Here is a 19,354-nt window from a genome sequence, read left to right on the forward strand (position 1 = left end):
CGGAGCTTACTCAAACTCATGTCCATTGAGTCAGTGATGCCATCCAACCATCCTATCCTCTGTCGTCCCCTTCTCCTCCCGCCTTCAATCATTCCCACCATCAGGATCTTTTCAAATGAGTCAGTTCTTCACACCTCCTAGGCTATCCTGGAAAAACTGGTCTCTACAGAATCAGTGCTTATTCTCCACTCACCCTCTTGGAGCTACCTTTGGGGTCTTCCTGCAGGATCTCTTTTCACATTCTAGTCTGGCCACTAGCACTTTGATGGTTCCTCTTGTTTCACAGAGTCTTTTAGAAATTATTCTTTTTAGAAAATATTTAGAAATTATTATGCTTTTTAGAAATTATTCAACTGAAACTCTTTAGGTTATAAATGATGAGGAGACTAAGAGGACAAGAGTGGCGATTCAGTTCAACACGCAGTTACTGAGTATCCCTCTGAGCTATCCCAGCTTTCTGGAGATTGAGAAGCATGAAAGGACCTGATATCTGCCCACGAGTTCACCATCTAGTTGGGAATCCTGAATACACACATCAGAGTCAAATAACAGAACAAGGTAGTACCTGATTGAGCATCCAAGTGAGTGGTACCAGGAGTTCATGCTGAAGGAGGTATGCTCAGGAAAGGGTCACCCCAGGTAGAGTTGCACGGGAAGGTTCCAGCACAAGCTCAGGAGACCAAGCTGAGCTCTGAAGGATGGATGATAGTTGAAGGAGAACCTTTAGGGAAGAGGGAAAAAAAGCAGAAATAAAGGTGAAGAAAACAAAACATATACAGGAGATGAAAAGAAGCCCAATCTGTTAGTCATATGGTAACTGTCAGCCCATAAGGTAACTATCAGAAAGCAGCGTGGGGACTTCCTACCCTGGGACAGGAATCTGCCTGCCAATGCAGGGGACAAGGGTTCCAGACTTGGTCCAAGAAGATCCTGCATGCCACAGAGAAGCTAAGTCCGGGTCCACAAGCGCTGCAGCTATTGAAGGCCGTGGGCCTAGAGCCTGTGCTCTGCAACGGAAGAAGCCACTGCAGTGAGAAGCCCACACATAGCAATGAAGACTCAGTGCAACAAAAAATAAGATAAGGAAATAAGAGGAAATAAGTAGCCCTCTGAGCTAGCCACATGCCCAGCTCTGTGGAGACTGAGAAGCAGGAAAGGACATGATTTCTGTCCCATAAGTTCACCATCTAGTCGGGAAGAATGAATACACGTGTGAGAGTCACATAGTAGAACAAGGTGGTACCTGATGGAGCATTCAAATGAGTGGTACCAGGAAATACAGGAAATAATAAAATAAGGAAATAATAGATTCGAAAAGCACATTTATAAAATTTTAAAAAGCAGCGTGGTGAGGAGGGGACAACACAACACTGGAGCCAGACCTCCCTCCTTTTCTGTCCTAGGCCTGCCACTTAACCCATCTGTGAACCTAGCCTCTCCAAGCCTCCGTTTCCTTTTCTATAAAATGGAAAAAAATAACATGGAACACATAACACTGTTTTGCAAATTGAATTGTACATAAAGCACAAGGCCTTGGCACACACTGAGCACTTTAAAAAAAAAAATTTGGCCATACACTGCAGCATGCAGAATCTTAGTTCCCCAACCAGGGATCAAACCACCTGCAGTGGAAGTGCAGAGTCTTAACCACTGGACCACCAGGGAAGTCCCCAAGCACTTTTAAATGACAGCTCTAATCCTTAGCAGAGCACCTAGCACTGTGCCAAGCACATGCTACATGTTCGCTGAGCGGTGGTTACCCTACACTTTCCTCCAGTTGCTGCAGCACAGCCCTGGGCTGACCTGCCTCTAAAGCAATGCAGTGTGTATCATCCAGGCTGCCTTTAGGAAAGCAGTAAACAATACACTCAAGGCAACTAGCTCTAGAATGTCAAGGGCTCTGTTTAATACCCCCATACCACACTAGGCCTTTTAACATTTTGTCATGCCACATTGCATATATAAAATGTATGTTCCTCATTCAATATCATTCTTGCACAAATGTATCTGAAGTGATTTTAAAAGTTTTACTTCTGAAATTCTTTGACTCCAAGTAACTTGGGATTGGCACTTCTTCTTCTCCAATCGTGGTATTGAGAATTCCAGTAAAAGGATGGGGAAAAAAAAAATCTAACCGAAGACTGTTTTCCAAAGTAATAGACTTCTTATGGGTGCCAAATTCCAAAATAAGCGAAATCAACTTTATGTTACTGTGGTAGCAGGTAAGTAAATATTTTAACTTTGATTTTATAGTTAACTTTTCCTATATTGGAGCCAATATATTTTTTTCCTAGTCTCAAATATTGTAGGCCCTTGAAAACCTCCCAGACCCTGGGCACTGGGCTTTTAGTGCTTAATGGATAAAACAGCCCTGAGACTGTGACCACTGGGAAGATTTGTGATGAATAACTAGGATCAAATACACAATTAAAGGAACCCCTTCCTCAGACCTCCCTGAGTGGGACTGGCCAGTTGTACGGTCAGTACCTACTTGAGGAAAGCATGTTTGCAACTTAACTGGATTCAGAGCTTGCAAAGTCCATGGTCAGTCACTGGGTTGGCATGAAATGTTCCTGCCAACCTTTGGCTCCTGCTGCCATCCCTACCCTCTCACACAAAAAGCCCAGAGGCTTGGGTCTGCAACAGGTAATGAACAATCACAATGCAATTCAACCATCCCAATGGGAAAGGCTCAGCTGACAACCTGCAAAAGGGAAATATACATATTGGGTTGGCCAAAAAATTAGTTTGAGATTTTCTGTAACATCTTATGGAAAAAACGAATGAAATGAACTTTTTGAACAACTCAATATATTTGCTCTCTGAGGCCCAGATCAACTATTTGCTGGATAATGCTCTACTGGGATCAAAAAGCCATGTTTCATTAGCTTTGTGGGGAGAAGTGCAGGAAAAGGGTGAGCTCGGTTGATGAACCAGGCTCCACCTTGGAGACAGAAAGGAAAACATCTCCAAAGTTTCCCATTTGGCAATGCAGATCATAGGAGTCTAAGTGTTTTTTGCCACTTTGCAGAGCATTTTATCTCAAAGGCAGTGAAGTCACACAGAAGTCAAGGTAGGGCTCTACATGCCAGCACAGGCCTGTGAGGCTATAGCTAAAGCCAGATCCCCCACTTCAGTCATTTGGTCCCTCCCTTGATAATTGTTGTAATACTTCCGGTATTATCATTTACTAAATTTATATTTATATGCATTCAGTTCAAAGAGTTCTTTGAAAACGAAACTGTGTAACATCATATTTCAAAGAATACTAGAGTGTCACTGGATAAATAGAAGTAAAAATAAAGAATGTCATCAAATTGTTTAAAATTCTGGTGATCTTCCCTGGTGGTCCAGTGGTTGAGACTCTGCCTTCCAAAGCAGAGAATGTGGGTTCAATCCCTGGTCAGGGAATTAAGATCCCACATGCTCTGAGGCAACTAAACCCACTGCTCCACAAAAGAAAGGGCATGCTGCAACAAACCCAGTGCAGCCAAAAAAAAAAAAAGATTTTAAAGTTCTATCCAGATACTGTTTTCAACTGAAGGCTCAGCCTGAGATCTGTTGTCTGTACTGAAAAGTGAGTGGAAACAAAGGCTTTACCTTCTTGTCCTAATAGGAGACTTTCTCCTAAATGTCATCAGGAGGATTAGAAAAGAATTATCAAAGGCAATGGTCATGTTTCACTTAAACCACAAACAGACACACTCACTAGGCCCTGTCTCTATGGGAAACACGTTCTCCTTCCCTTTTCAGCCTGGCACTAGACCAAAGGGATGGGTTGAAAGTGAGGAAGCTCCAGTCCCAGCTCTGACACTCAGCTGGTGGCCTTGGGAAGGGCACTTGCTCTTTCACGCCCTCTAGCTCTTTCCTCTGTAAAGCAGAGTTGATTGAGATGATCTTGAAGAAACTCTTCTGCTCTGATTCTGTCATTCCAAAACTTTCTCCACTTAGGGCGATATGTCAGTCCCAGAAAGAACCCAATTCACAGAATCCTGCTTGGCTGGCTGGGACACTGAGAGTGATTGTTTTTCTAGCTTCAGTGAGAAACTGGACCACAGAGCAAAGAGGAATTAGCCTGACACCACAACCTTAATATTGATTTTCAGGAATGTCTGAGCTAGCCTGGAAGAGCACCGTATGGACCCTTGGCCTACTTTCTTCCAAGACTGGTTTCCTTTTGTGGTCTGACTTCTCAGAGTTTCAAACCAGAAACATGGGAATGTGGAAAGAATAGGGGCTTTGGAAGCTGAGAAGCATCGATTCAAAGCCTGTGACACTCCCGAGCTGTGTGATGATGGGCAATTTCCCTAACTTTTCTGAGCTTTGGTTTGCTTGCCTATTGAAAAAAAAAAAAAAAAGAAAGAAAGAAAGAGTTCATACCTCATAAAACTCTTATGAAGGAAAAACTGTGTACGTATTTATTAGGGGGCATAAAATGTATCAATAAAATAAAATGTATCTGCTGGAACCAAACAATTAAATGCCAATAGTGTTTTTAAATATCTGAGGCTGTAGGAGCCCTGCAATAATTGACTTACAGTATGAAATTTTTACTAGGGCTAGCAGGGCACCCCATGGTGACCTAGTCACCCACCCCCCACTTCTGTGCCCCCTGTGCCCCCTGGGAGCAATGGCACCAGCCAGAGCAGGATTCTGCCCTCTGCTTCTGCTCCTGCTGCTGAGGCTGTGGGTGGCCGAGGACCCAGTCAGTGCCAGGCCCGGGAACATGACCCCAGCTCAGTGGTTTGAAACTCAGCATGTGCAGCCCAGACCTCAAGGATGCAACACTGCGATACCCAAAATCAACAAGTTCTCCAAACACTTTAAAGACCTCAACACCTTCCTGCATGAATCCATCTACTGCGTGGTCACCACTTGTCAGACCCCCAACATAGCCTGCAAGAATGGTCATAAAAACTGCCACCAGAGCCAAAAGCCTATAACCCTGACTACGTGTGAGCTCGTCTCAGGAAGATGTCCAGACTGCCGGTACAAGGAAAAGCAACTGGACGCATTCTTCATCGTAGCCTGTGACCTTCCACAACAGAAGGATGACCTGGGGTACCAGCTGGTCCTATGCTTTTGGATAACGTTGTCTAAGGCCAAGTGTTCCCCTCACCCCAAGCTCTGCAGACTCCCGACACTGCGGCTGCCTTCTCTCCCTTGAGTTCTTCACTAATCCTCACCCTTTTTGCAAATACCACTTCTCTCCCACGCAGACAACTTCACACACTCTTAATTCCTTACAGGGTTTTGTGGATGCTCCAAATGATGAGGGAAGAGAGGTGATTCTCCTTAACCCTTCACTGCTGCTTACATTGTTTTCTGAGTGTGGATGCCCTGTGGCTCTTCAGGCACTAAGGCTCTTGGCATGGGTGGATCCAGGTTTTGTGGGGCTTATGGCACATGTGATTTTAGAGACCATCTTAAAGAAGAACACAAAATTACAAGTGCAAAGTAAAGTCAGGACCTTGGTAGAGCTGTGGTTGGACCATTCAGAGGGAACCCCAGGGGAGATCATTCAAGGAAGGAGGCCAGGAGAGTCTGTGCTCTGTTCACTGTACTGGGCAAAGGAATGTGTCTGACTTTGCTACAATGAAAAACCCTTCTTTTCCTGATCGAGTGTGTGCGTTACTGTCCAGGGGAAGCATGGAGGTTTGGAAACCCCTCTTTAGCTCTGTGAAGCTTCAGCATCATGTACCCTGCAGGCAGAAGAGATGGCAGCACCCTGAGCAGGCTCAGGTTGGAAGGAGCAGTCAGTCTGAGGGGCTCTGCCTTCCGCCCCCTTAAAAACTGCCTGGTGGTCCCACGTCACATGAAGGAGAGGAAGGCAAGGAAGGGCAGGTTGAGCCCCAGGATGGCAGTCAGACCTAAGGTGGGACCCCTTGTTTATGCTCAAGACCTGACCTCATGCCTCACTGTTATGACCCAGAGCAGGAATCTCGGATTTTTGAAGTGAACTTCCCTCCCTTGGAAATTTCAGAACCAGGACCTTCTAAAAATCTTGATCTGGTTCTAATTAGCGCTTCTCCAACTAACTGCGGTGAAGGATCAGTTTTGTATGCAAAATCTGCCACAGATCAGCACTTTCATAAAATACAATAAAATGAATTACTGGAAAAATGAAATCGAATATACAGATATAGATAACACAAGGTCAAATTTTTTTATAATCAAATTCAGTGAACATAAAACTGGTGTATCAGATTGGGATAAAAGTTTCTCAATGCTGCCTTTCAATTTCTATACTTATGATAGATACACAGAGGAAAACACTATATACATACACGTATAAATTAAACACCAGCATAAGACATACACGCCCGTACATATATACATATACATGGGCACGTACTCACACATGTGCACGTGTGTACACAGCACCAACACACACTCAACAGTAAGGCGACACCATCCTTCCCTCTTCTGATTCTGCCTCGCCCATACCACTCCCTTTCCATATTTAGAAAGAGACTTTTCTACACCGACTAGAGCTCATAATAAGGAAAGCATGACTGGAGAAACATGAAGTGGCAAGAAACGCAGAAAATCCAAAAATTCTGACTCCCAGCCCCCTTCCCTGCTACCTAGAAAGAGATCTAAAGCAGAGCTCCTTGCCACCTACCACACCCACACTATCCTACCCAAATATAGCTTTCCCCACAGCACCCAGACAGCCTTCCCACATCACACTCTGCCCATCACTACCACTATTGTACCCACCCAGTGCTTCTGACCAAGGAAGATATACTGGAAATGAGAGGAAAACAACATCCTTCTACTCCTCTGTCTTTGCCCGGGTGTTGTGGGCAGGCTTCGCTTCCTCTGTCTGCACCTTAAATGATGGTGTTTCTCAGGCTCCTATTCTTAGCTCTCTTTTCCTCTCACACTGAACTCTCTTGAGTGACTTGATACAGTCCCATAGCTTCAACTGCCCCTTATCTGCTCCCAAAAGCATCTCTCCAGCCCTGTCTCCAAGTTCCAGGCACATATACTCATCTCAGCATCTTGCAGACATCATTAAAAAAAAGACTCAGAACTGGGCTCAGATCTGCCTGGCTGCCAAACTTGCCCCTCCTCCTGCCATCTCTCAGTCTTGGTGAGGGGAAACATCAGAGCCAGTCATTCAAAGTCTTAATCTAAGAGACACCTATGTCTACGCATTCTTTTTCCATTTGCTGGCATCACCAGTAACTCCCCATCTATCCCATGCTTGCATACTAACTTGTTTCAGTCGTGTCTGACTCTTTGCAACCCCAATGGACTATAGCCCTCCAGGTTCCTCTGTCCATGGGATTCCCCAGGCAAGAATACTGGCGTGCGTTGCCATTTCCTTCTCCAGAATATCTTCCCCACCTAGGGATCAAACCCACATCTCTCTCTTACATCTCCTGCTTGGCAACTTGGTTCTTTACCACTAGCGCCACCTGAGACCACCCAGGTAATCCCAGGTATTACCTTAAGAGGGCGCACAAGTTCTTGGATTTTCTTTTTTCCAGATACCACTAAGTTCCTAACATGGGTCCAACAGACATTATGATTTTGGAGGCGGCTGTGATTTGAAGCTAAGCAAATACACCTAAGTGGTTGCAATCAAGGATTTATTTTCTAGCTACAGAGGGAAGAAAAAATAACACCTTTAGAACTCTATCGAACAATAACGGAATAGGGACTTCCCCGGTGGTCCAGTGGTTATGACTCCACCTCCCAATGCAGGAGGTACAGGTTCAATCCCGGGTGGTGGAACCCTACACGCCGAGGGGTGGGGCCAAAAAGGTAAGAAAAAAAAAAAAGCAGCAATAGAAGAGTATAATGAATCAAGTGGATTCTGTAACATTTCTCTCCCACTTCCCCCAGGGTTTCATTCACCCTAACCTACAGGTTAGGTTCTCTGTTCTCTGTTAAATGCTAATATTCCTGATAACATGTCTCTGACATAACATTAGGTCTGTAATTAGAGTCAGGCAACGCCAGGAGAAATCAAACCACTGAATATATGTAAGAGTTGTGGTTCCAGAAGTTGGCAAGAGTGTGGAAGGAACACAGAATAGAATGGATCCTTAAATAGACTAATGATATCCAAACAAGTAATGTAGCAGCTTGGGTAGGAGTGTCTGACTTCCGTGTGTAGGCTGAAGAATTAGATGGAGTGTAACTTGAATCCAGGGGCCATGGATCATGAACCTGGCCCATTCAGAGACTAATGACACAGAATACAGGGCCTATTGGGGGCAGTTGGGGGCCTGAGAAGAGCCACTCAAAAGCCTTGGGACCAAATCTCTGTTGGTTATATTCTCTGAGAACGGATTTCCAAAAAGTCAACTCGGAAAGGCACTCCCCAGATATTTAGGATGACATAATTATTTCCAGGTGGGTAAGTTTGCTTTACTATCCAGAAAATGGTAAGAATAGAAATAGTTACGCAAATCAAGTACATGGCATTACTGTGTTTGTATTAAAGACTTCCTGTGTATTTTGTATTTTAGGTATTTACCGTGCTTAAGAGAATTTAGCCTGTTACAGTAACAAATTGGTCTTGCTATTTTAAATGTGTAATTAGTTTAGATGTGTGGTTTGAAATAGAATTTTCCTTTATTTTTTTCTTCAAGTTAAAAAAACAATATTTATATTTATTTATTTATTTGGTTACATTGGGTCTTTAGTTGTGGCGTGCAGGATCTTTGTTCCAGTGTGAAGGCTCCTCTAGGTGTGTGAGCTCCAGAGAGCGCAGGCTCAGTAGTTGTGGCACACGGGCTTCTGCATTGGAAAGCGAATTCTTAACCACTGGTCCACCAGAGAAGTCCTCAATTTTCTTTACTGAAGTAGTTGATTTACAATGTGCTGATCTCCACTGTACAGCAAAGTAACTCCATATATATATATATATATATATATATATATACACACACACATCCTTTTTATGTATAGAATTTCCCTTTAAAACTAGTTTGGGGACATTTTAAAAACTTAGGAATTTAATCACTATATTCATAAATTGTCAGATTTCTAAGAATTTTTTAGGTATTCAGGAATGTGTGGTTGGTTAGTTCAGGTAACCAAATTACTTTGTAAGGACATGGAATATGTTAAACTTATAAAGTATACTTTTAAGTGTTTAAAGGAGTCATTAACTACATATATAAATGGTACCAAACAGTTCATCGAGTACAATCATTTAAAGTGATTATTACAATATACTTGTTTTCAAGTTGAACATAAAAACTTAAGAACTGAGCTTCTGATTTGCATCTTTAACATAGGGAACACAAATTTCAAAAAGCCAAAGTAGCCCCCTACATGTTCTTTTCTGGCATGAAAAGGACATTTTAAAAATTCACACTGATACTACAAGTCCATTTTCTGGACTGCTTGCATCTACGCAGTACAGAGCAGATTGGGTGATTATATTTCCTGCTCTTCCCATGTTTTACTAAGCCTTCAGAAGGGAGAATGGCTCTGCTGATGGAATAGCAGAGGCCAGGCTCAAGGCACAGAGCTGGCAGGGACTGACTCCGAAATTGTCTCTCCTCAGCGCCTCCGTTCTCTCCGTTGTGCCACCCCCAGATGGGTCATTCTGCATTCTGGAGGAACTGCGAAAGGGGAGCAGGGCTTCCCTGAGGCCGCTGTGGTGGTGGCAGACGAATTCAGCTAAACACACTCCAAGAAAAAGTAAAACTCAGAGACTATATAGCTAAGTCTCCATCCTCAATAGGGACTTTTCCTCCCTGGCCAAATTTGGAATTTTGAGACAACATATTTCCAAGTAAGATGGCTTTTTAAAAACAACAGATTGTTAAGCAACTGTTTCCTTCAATAAATCAGGCTGCTTGCCTGGAAATGTGTGTGTGTGTGTGTGTGTAAACACATGTGTTCATGGTGAGGAGGAGAAGTTATGTTAGTGGGATTAGGAGTGCTGTATTCCATCAGTTACAGATTCTCTGGGGACCAGAATGCCTTGTGTGGAGTACAAATATTTTTTAGTAGAAATAAAAAACAAGATAATGTTGGGACTTCCCTGGTGGTCCAGTGGTTAAGAATTCACCTTGCAAGGCAGGGTATACAGGTCCTATCCCTAGTCTGGAAACTAAGATCCCACATGCCATGGAGTAACTAAGCCTGCTGCAAGCTGCAACGACTGATCCCATGCACCACGACCGGAGAGCCCATGTGCTGCAACTAAGACCTGATGCAGCCAAATTAGTTAATTAATTAACTAACTAAAAACAACAACAATATAATGTAATAATTAATTGGAATCAATCACTTAGGTACTGGGTGCATTTGGCTTGGGCTTTGGTTTGTTTATTTATTTTTTTAATTTTATTGAGTATAGTTGATTTACGGCTTTGTGTTAGTTTCAGATGTACAGCAGAGTGATTCAGTAATACATATCCATATATTCATTCTTTTCCAGATTCTTTTCCCATATAAGTTATTGCACAGTATTGAGTAGAGTTTCCTGTGCTATTAAGTAGGTCCTTGTTGGTTATTTATTTTATCGATATGTATAGCAGCATGTGTGTGTGTTAGTCCCATGGCTTGGGAGCTGTTGGATGCATGGCATAGTGTATTGAAAGGTTTGTAACAAAGATCTTAAGAATAGGTGGAATAGAGGCAGAGACGTGGAGGGAGAAAATGAGCATAAAAAACGAGATGTCAAGGAACTGGAGACAAATTTGTGCCCACCGGCTTAGCAGTTCTGAAGACTGAGGGGTTGGGAGATAGGATTTCATGGTGCTATAATTCCCAGGTTGCCTGCCCCTGGAGGCTCGGCTGGGAGTTTGCCAATGAGCTCTCCAGCTGCCACTGGATATACCTGGCACATTGAAGTCTTAATAAATGTTCATTGAACACAATATGTCTTCAGAACAAAGGAATGGGGCTAGGGAAATATACAGATCACAACTCTGGAAAGCTTATAAAACAATTTATTTTAAAACTCTCTTATTATGCTTCAAAATGTCCAGAGAGGGGGAATTTACTACCTATCGAGAGAGTCTGTCCCATTTTCTGGCAGCTCTAAATATTAAAAATTCTCCTATAGAGAAACTAATCTATATCTCTGTCACTGCAGCAATTTGCTGATGCCCTATCACTTTGAGCCATTCAGAGTAAATCCAATTCCTCATCACACCCAACTTTGTAAAGATTTTCAGTGTTTCGTGCCCCCTAACCTCCAAAATTGCCTCAACAGACAATAACACGAGCTATAAAGTGGCTTCTAAAGTTTGACCCAATAAATTTTCAGTTGGCAAAATATGCTAAATGGAAATCAGTCACAGTGAGAAGGAGTAAATTTGTGCAACCTGTTTATATTTGTCTTTGTGTGGCAAAAAAAAAAAAATAGAAATGGTAGAAATAATACAAATTTCCCCAAATTGAGAATGACCATACAAATGATGGGGCAGCTATTTATAATGCATTAATTGAAGCATCAAGTTATCACTTTATGATAACTTGAAGACAAATTGAAGTTATGATAATTGAAGACAAATATACAAAAATTATATTGATGCATAGAAATTTGTGTGGGGAATGATAAATGAAGAAAAGAGAACATTGAGACTTCCCTGCTGGTCCAGTGGTTAAGAATCTGCCTTCCAATGCAGGGGACATGGGTTTGATCCTTTGTCAGGGAACTAAGATCCTGCATGCCATGTATCACCACCCCAACCAAAAAAAAAAAAAAAAAACCTGTATTTTCAAACGGACTACAGCTATGTAAAAGAGGACCTGCTTTTGTACACCAAGAAAGTCCACAAGTGAATTTGGAGCCTTTCCAGAACCCTCTCCAAACCAGTGCTTCCTTCAGATTCATCTAGCCCAGTGAACTACGCCTGACTCAGAAGACTTTCCACGTGTGTTGCTGTTTTTTAATTAAAGTATAATTGAATATAACATCATACCAGCTTCAGGTATAGGACACCATAGTTCAATATTTGTATGTGCTGCAAAGTGATTACCAGAATAAGTCTACATCTGTCACCACACATAGTTACAAAACATCTTTTTCTTGTGATGAGAACTTTTAAGAACTACTCCCTAGGCAACTTTCAAATATGTAATACAGTGTTATAAATTATTGTCATCAGTAATTACAATATTACTTCAGTTCAGTCACTCAGTTGTGTCAGACTCTCTGCAACCCCATGAACCGCAGCACGCCAGACCTCCCTGTCCATCACCAACTCCCGGAGTTTACTCAAACTCATGTCCATCGAGTCGGTGATGCCATCCAGCCATCTTATCCTCTGTCATCCCCTTCTCTTCCTGCCTCCAATCCCTCCCAGCATCGGGGTCTTTTCCAATGAGTCAGCTCTTTGCATTGGGTGGCCAAAGTATTGGAGTTTCAGCTTCAACAGCAGTCCTTCCAATGAACACCCAAGACTGATCTCTTTTAGGATGGACTGGTTGGATCTCCTTGCAGTCCAAGAGACCTCTCAAGAGTCTTCTCCAACACTACAGTTCAAAAGCATCAATTCTTCAGCACTCAGCTTTCTTTATAGTCCAACTCTCACATCCATACATAACTACTGAAAAAACTATAGCCTTGACTAGATGGACCTTTGTGGACAAAGTAATGTCTCTGCTTTTTAATATGCTGTCTAGGTTGTTCATAACTTTCCTTCCAAGGAGTAAGCGTCTTTTAATTTCATGGCTGCAATCACCATCGGCAGTGATTTTGGAGCCCAAAAAAATAAAGTCAGCCACTGTTTCCACTGTTTCCCCATCTATTTGCCATGAAGTGGTGGGACTGGATGCCATGATCTTAGTTTTCTGAATCTTGAGCTTTAAGCCAGCTTTTTCACTCTCCTCTTTCACTTTCAAGGGGCTTTTTAGTTCCTCTTCACTTTCTGCCATAAGGGTGGTGTCATCTGCATATCTGAGGTTATTGATATTTCTCCCAGAAATCTTGATTCCAGCTTGTGCTTCCTCCAGCCCAGCATTTCTCATGATGTACTCTGCATATAAGTTAAATAAGCAGGATGACAATATACAGCTTTGACATACTCCTTTTCCTATTTGAAACAGTCTGTTGTTCCGTGTCCAGTTCTAACTGTTGCTTCCTGACCTGCATACAGGTTTCTCAAGAGGCAGGTCAGGTGGTCTGGTATTTCCATCTCTTTCAGAATTTTCCACAGTTTATTGTGATCCACACAGTCGAAGGCTTTGGCATAGTCAATAAAGCAGAAATAGATGTTTTTCTGGAACTCTCTTGCTTTTTTGATGATGCAGCGCATGTTAGCAATTTGATCTCTGGTTCCTCCGCCTTTTCTAAAACCAGCTTGAACATCTGGAAGTTCACAGTTCACGTATTGCTGAAGCCTGGCTTGGAGAATTTTGAGCATTACTTTACTAGTGTGTGAGATGATGTCACCAATAATGTACATTGCATACTCATGACTTATTTTGCAAGTTTGTATCTTTTGATCCCCCTCATCCATTTCACCCACCTACCAACCCACCTCTTGCAAGGCAACCAGCAATCTGTACTCTGTATCTATAAGATTTTTTTAAAAGTGAGATCACATAGTGTCTTTCTCGTACTTATTTTACTTAGCATAATGCCCTTTCCTGGTGGCTCAGAGGGTAAAGAATCCACCTGTCCTGTGAGAAACCTGGTTCGATCCCTGGGTTGGGAAGATCCCCTGGAGAAGGGCATGGCAACCCACTCCAGTATTCTTGCCTGGAGAATCCCCATGGACAAAGAAGCCTGGCAGACTACAGTCCATGGGGTTGCAAAGAGATGGACACAACTGAGCAACTAAGTACATACACACACACACACACACACACTCACACACTCACACACACACACACACACACACACCCCATATTTCCTTTGTGCATCTATCAACAGATAGTTGGGCAGTTTCTGTGTCTTGGCTATTGTAAGTACTACAGCATTGAACACAGACATTCACGTATCTTTTCTTCAGGAAGGAACGAAAGCTAAGCAGTGGACTCCATGCCTTGGCCTACTCACTTGTTCCTGGTTTCTCTCTCTCACCTGTTCCCACAGCCATTCCTATTATGTGGGGATTTCTGCTCTCTTTACAGTCTTCGGAGCTTCCCTGGCAGCTCAGCTGGTAAAGTATCTGCCTGCAATTCAGGAGACCCTGGTTCGGTTCCTGGGTTGGAAAGATCTGTTGGAGAAGGGCTAGGCTACCCACTCCAGTATTCTTGGATTTCCCTGGTGGCTCAGCTGGTAAAGAATCTGCCTGCAATGCACGAGACCTAGGTTCAATCCCTGGGTTGGGAAGATCCCCTGGAGAAGGGAACAGCTACCCACTCCAGTATTCTGGCCTGGAGAATTCCATAGACTGTATAGTCCATGGGGTTGCAAACAGTTGGACACAACTGAGTGACTTTCACTTTACAGTCTTCACCTAGTTCGGTGACATCTTTTGGACACTAGCTAGGATACAGCAGTGACAAAACAGACAAGATCCTTGACTTTCATGAAGCTTAATTTCAAATGATATGTGGTGGTAGAGGTGGGTTTATTGAGAAACAGGAAATAATCAAAGAAATAATCAGATAGAGACAAATGCTGGGAGGAAAACAAAACAGAAAACATACATTATTTGGAGGGACAACAGATGAGAGACCAGTTTAGTCCACTTTAGTTTGGGGAAGACATTTGAGAATGCAATATTTTAGTTAGGATCGAAGGATGAGAGCCAGACCCTGGAACTGTGAAAAGAAGCCTCCAGGCAGAAGGAATATTCCAAATTAGGGATAAGCAAGGCCTGTGTCAAGAACTGAAAGGCCGCCATGACTGGAGGCCCACTAGTGGCTTCCAGCATCAGTGGAGTGGTAAGAGATGAGGCTGGAGAGAGGAGAAAAGCAGTCATGATACAAAGGGGAGGCCATGAAAAGAGGCTGATGGGATCTGATTGGAGTATTATTTTTTAACCGAAAGATAATTGCTTTACAATGTTGTGTTGATTTCTGCTGTACATCAATGAAGATCAGCCATAATTATATATGTATATCCCCTCCTTCTTGAGCCTCTCTCCCTCCATCCTCCCATCCCACCTCTCTAGGTCACTACAGAGCACCAGGCTAGGCTCCTTGTGTTATACATCAGCTTCCCACTGTCTGTTTTACACATGATAGTGCATATATGTCAGGGCTACTTTCTCAATTTGTCCTTCTCCACCTGGGTCCACAAGTCCATTCTCTACATGTGCATCCCCATTTCATCTGCACAAACAGGTTCATCAGTATTACTTTTCTAGATTCCATACACATGCATTAATATACAATATGTGTTTTTCTCTTTCTGATTTACTTCACTCTGTATAACAGGTTCTAGATTCATCCACCTCAGTACAACTGACTCAAATTTGTTCTTCTATGACTTAGTAATATTCTATTATATATTGTAGCACAACTTCTTTGATCCATGGTGGTGGCAGTTTAGTCTCTAAGTCGTGTCCAATTCTCGTGACCCTATGGTAGCCTTCCAATTGCCTCTGTCCACAGGATTTCCCAGGCAAGAATACTGGAGTGGGTTGCCATTTCCTTCTCCAGGGGATCTTCCTGACCCAGGGATCAAACCCAGGTCTCCTGCATTGCAGGCAGTCTCCTGCCTTACAAATGGGTTCTTTACCAACTGAGCCACCAGGGAAGCTTCTTTATCCATATACCCTGAGAAAACCACAATTTAAAAAGACATATGTGCCCCAATGTTCATTGCAGCATTATTTACCATAGCCAGGACATGGAAGCAACCGAGATGTCCAGTGACAGATGACTGGATAATGATCAGGTTTTTTAGAACATCACTCTGGTGAGGGTGCAGAGAACAGCCTCTTAGGTGGAGAGAGGGAAGCAGGTAGACCAGTATGGAAATGAACGCATTAGTACAGGCAAGATGGTGGTGGTGTGGGCTTTGGTGGCACCTAGTTCAAAGCAGACAAACTATAAATGTTTAAAGGAATATTACCAATAAAATAAAACCAAACCTAAGGGAAAATTAAACAAAAAATAGAATCAGCACATATATACTACACAGATTTCTTATCCTGAAATACCTAAGATTTGGCCCCCAGTTTCCTTGGAAAGCACGAGTAACAAGAATATGTTTTCTCAAGTCTGTCCCTTCCTGTCCCCCAAATTCCCCTTTGTGGTCCTTCACTAATTCCCCTTTACCTTGAGGATGCAGCTCAAGCAGAGCCCTAGTCTCTTCTAGTCTCCAAGTGGACGAACCCTGAGCAGCCTAAAGTCCCAACCCTATGTAGAATGGCCATTACGTCTCTTGGTGCACACAAGCCAGGTAATAAACATTACAGACACAAATGTTTCTTTCACCATCTCCCATGTTTGCATAACAGTACTTCCCAAAAGAACCATACTGGAAATTTCCTGGCAATTATTTTAACTATTATTTATTCTAGAACGAGACTAGTGGGGGAAATGGTTTCAATGCCTGACCACAGTGATATATTTATCACTTTCAGAAATTCTTTCCAGCACTGGTTACTACAAAAACAAAGTTAACACTTTTTAATATCCTTTTTTAAAAATGTACCTGTCTGTACCAGGTCTTAGTTGCAGCACATGGGATCTAGTTCCCTGATCAGGGATCAAACCCAGGCCCTCTTCATTGGCAGTGTGGAGTCTTAACCACTGGACCACCAGCGAAGTCCCAAAGTTAACCCTTTTTAACATGATGGTTCAGTTCAGTTCAGTTGCTCAGTTGTGTCTGACTTTGCAACCCCATAGACTGCAGCACGCCACGCTTCCCTGTCCTAACCTAACATGTTAACCTAACATGATGGTTAGGTGGTAGAAAAGGTGATGTAGTGTTCAAAGCACTTTCTATACGGACTCATGCTTCACAGCTTGGATGAAACCCTATGACAGTGGTTGAGAATGAAGGCTCTGTTGTCAGGCTGCTGGGGTTCAAATTCTGCTTCTCCACTTACTGTATAGCTTACAGCTTGTTTTTTAATTTTAAATGTGCCAGAATTTCGTCTGTAAAATGCAAGTTTGTTACACTCCAAAGAATCTGAAATTGGTGAAATATAGTGAGAACTTTTAGTGAATGCTGGAGAGAGTTTCTAAGTCTGGTCTATTGCCAGTCTCTATTTCCTCCTTTTTAATCTTTCTACTTCACCATCTCCCCAAAACGTTCACATCAACACACATACTATCGCACAGATGCACAGGTATTAGGTAAGAGCCTGCATCCTTGGAGAAAGTGGCATTTAACCACTATATGCATATCTGTCTCCTTATTAACTTAAATAAACCTTTCTAATTTAGCATGAATTAAAACTCCTGGAAAGGAATAACTTGATTTCAGAGCCTGCATCCAAAACCCCTCACCCGTAGATTCAAACACTTTCAATAACTCCCTTTTTTCCATGGGGGGGAGGAAATATCCTCTTGTTTTTTTCCCCCAGGAGATCACAGACTAAAAGAGCCAGCTTTGTGGGAAACTCGGATTCTACCAACTTTTCCCCAAACAATTTGTTTGAGTATAAAGAATGTTAAGATCTAATGATGAAAACTTCAGACTCTGTCAACACTGGGAATGGGTGAGCTGGGTTTGAAACAAATGAATAAGGTTCGTAATAAACCCCCTAAGAAAGTCTCCTAAATTCTGGCCTCTGTAATCAGCCACTGGGTCTCATTTACAGAGTGGACACCAGGGGGTAGCAAAATCTCACTCTCCCAGTTCTCAGCACTAATTATAAGGAGGCCCGGGGAGGCTGGATGTCTAGAGAGCTCATAACCCATTGATGGACAAGAGCGCCAGCTCCCTGCCTCTGACTGTGCTGGAAAGACGGGCACTGAGGTTTGCTGCCCTAGATTTTTTTTTTTTTTTTTTTTTTTTTTTTTTTACTCTATGGAGCAGAGGGATCTTCTTGCCTCCAAAAGAATGAATATTTTCTCTCCTCTTTTCCAGACCCGGCGGAGAGGAGAAAAGGGCGGAGATTAGCGTTCAGAGGAGGTGAGAGAAGAGCCCATCACCTAAGCGACGCCCCCTCCATCCCCACTCTTCCGCCTGCCTCTGTTCCAAAGACTGCCCTCAGGCTCCAGCCTCCTGGCTTCGTCGGAGCTGCATCCCAGGCAGGATGTTTTCCAAACGTCACCCTCTCCCCAGTCGCAGTGGTACCTGCGTTCACGTCCGTCTCTGGGGTCTATTTGGCTCTCCTATCTTCTCAAATGCCCACTCTTTGGAAGTGCCCCTGCCCACCCCTGCACAGCTTCCAGGTGCCGGCTCAGAGGAGGGGCAGAGCATCTCTCTGCTTTGCCTAAGCCTCCTCTGGCCCTCCTGGGGGACCCTAGCCAGGGCTTCATTTGCCATCCAGACGAGGTGGAGGATGGGCGAGACTAGAACTTTCTTAACTAGCCTACCCCCTTTGTCTACTGCGTCAGATTACCATCCCCGCCACCAAGAGCTCTAGCGACCCCAGGAGACTCTCTTTCGCCACCCCCCAAAGAAGGAAGGGTCTGGAGTCCGGAGGTGGGGCTGCTGAACGGGGTCTGGTGCCTTCCCTCCGCTAGCTAAGGGAGAGGATGAGGTATTCAGAGGGGAAGGGGCAGCGAGGAAAGAACTCAGAAAACGTCCGCCTCGGCAGGAGGAGCCTCATCCCGGGACTCCGCGCATTCAGCCTCGACGTCCAACCCCCCTCCCCAAGCCTTCTCGGCTCCCTAATTCCCCCACGCCCCCGCCCTCCCCAGGCCGCACAGAGGAGCCCATTGTCGGAGCCCGAAGGCTCGAGGCCGGAGGAGATGGGAGGGGAAGGAGGGGGGCAGGCAAGCCCCTGGAGAGTGGGAGGAATCCCCCGATTTTCCTGTCCCCAGCAGGGGCTCTATGTGTGTGCAGGGGCTCTGTGTGTGTGTGTGTGTGTGTGTGTGTTGGGGGGTCTCTTCTGAGCTCCAGGTGCTGCTAGTGCAGGGGCTGTGTGTGTGTGTGTGTGTGTGTGTGTGTGTGTGTGTGCTGGGGGGGTCTCTTCTGAGTTCCAGGTGCTGCTAGTGCAGGGGCTCTGTGTGTGTGTGTGTGTGTGTGTGTGTGTGTTGGGGGGGGGGGTCTCTTCTGAGCTCCAGGTGCTGCTAGTGCTGCCAAAGTCTGGCAACCGAGGGGAGAAGAGGTTCCCAGGCGAGTTAAGACTCAGGAGGCTTCCGGCCATCAAATGACTCCAGTCCTAGGCTGGGGACCCCAGGGGATCCACGCACGCCCCAGTCTCTGGACAGTCCCTTGCGGAGACTAAACTGATCGCCTAGGGAGCTAGGCGGAGGCGGGAAAAGAGGGGCATCTTCGGCGGGACGGGCCTCCGAGGGTCAGGGTCGGGGCGACGGGCTGGAGGGCTGGGCGGAGGAGGAAGAGGGTTGC

General features: G+C 44.1%; 1 protein-coding gene and 1 pseudogene across 7 annotated transcripts in view; one reads left to right on the forward strand and one right to left on the reverse strand.

The window, feature by feature from the left end:
* RNASE13 (ribonuclease A family member 13 (inactive)) overlaps positions 1 to 19,354 on the reverse strand; it is a 46,597-nt gene that overhangs the window by 25,497 nt on the left and 1,746 nt on the right. For 4 of the 7 annotated variants that reach the window (XM_043919457.1, XM_043919458.1, XM_043919450.1 and 1 more), the window contains exon 2: positions 566 to 721. The exons of the other annotated variants lie outside the window; for them this stretch is intronic. The gene's annotated coding sequence lies outside the window, so the exon portion shown is untranslated. The remainder of the gene's footprint in view (positions 1 to 565; positions 722 to 19,354) is intronic. 7 annotated transcript variants of the gene reach the window in all.
* Positions 4,631 to 5,100, forward strand: LOC122704584 (annotated as a pseudogene).

Source organism: Cervus elaphus, chromosome 12, assembly GCF_910594005.1.
Source record: "Cervus elaphus chromosome 12, mCerEla1.1, whole genome shotgun sequence".
Classification (NCBI taxonomy): domain Eukaryota; kingdom Metazoa; phylum Chordata; class Mammalia; order Artiodactyla; family Cervidae; genus Cervus; species Cervus elaphus.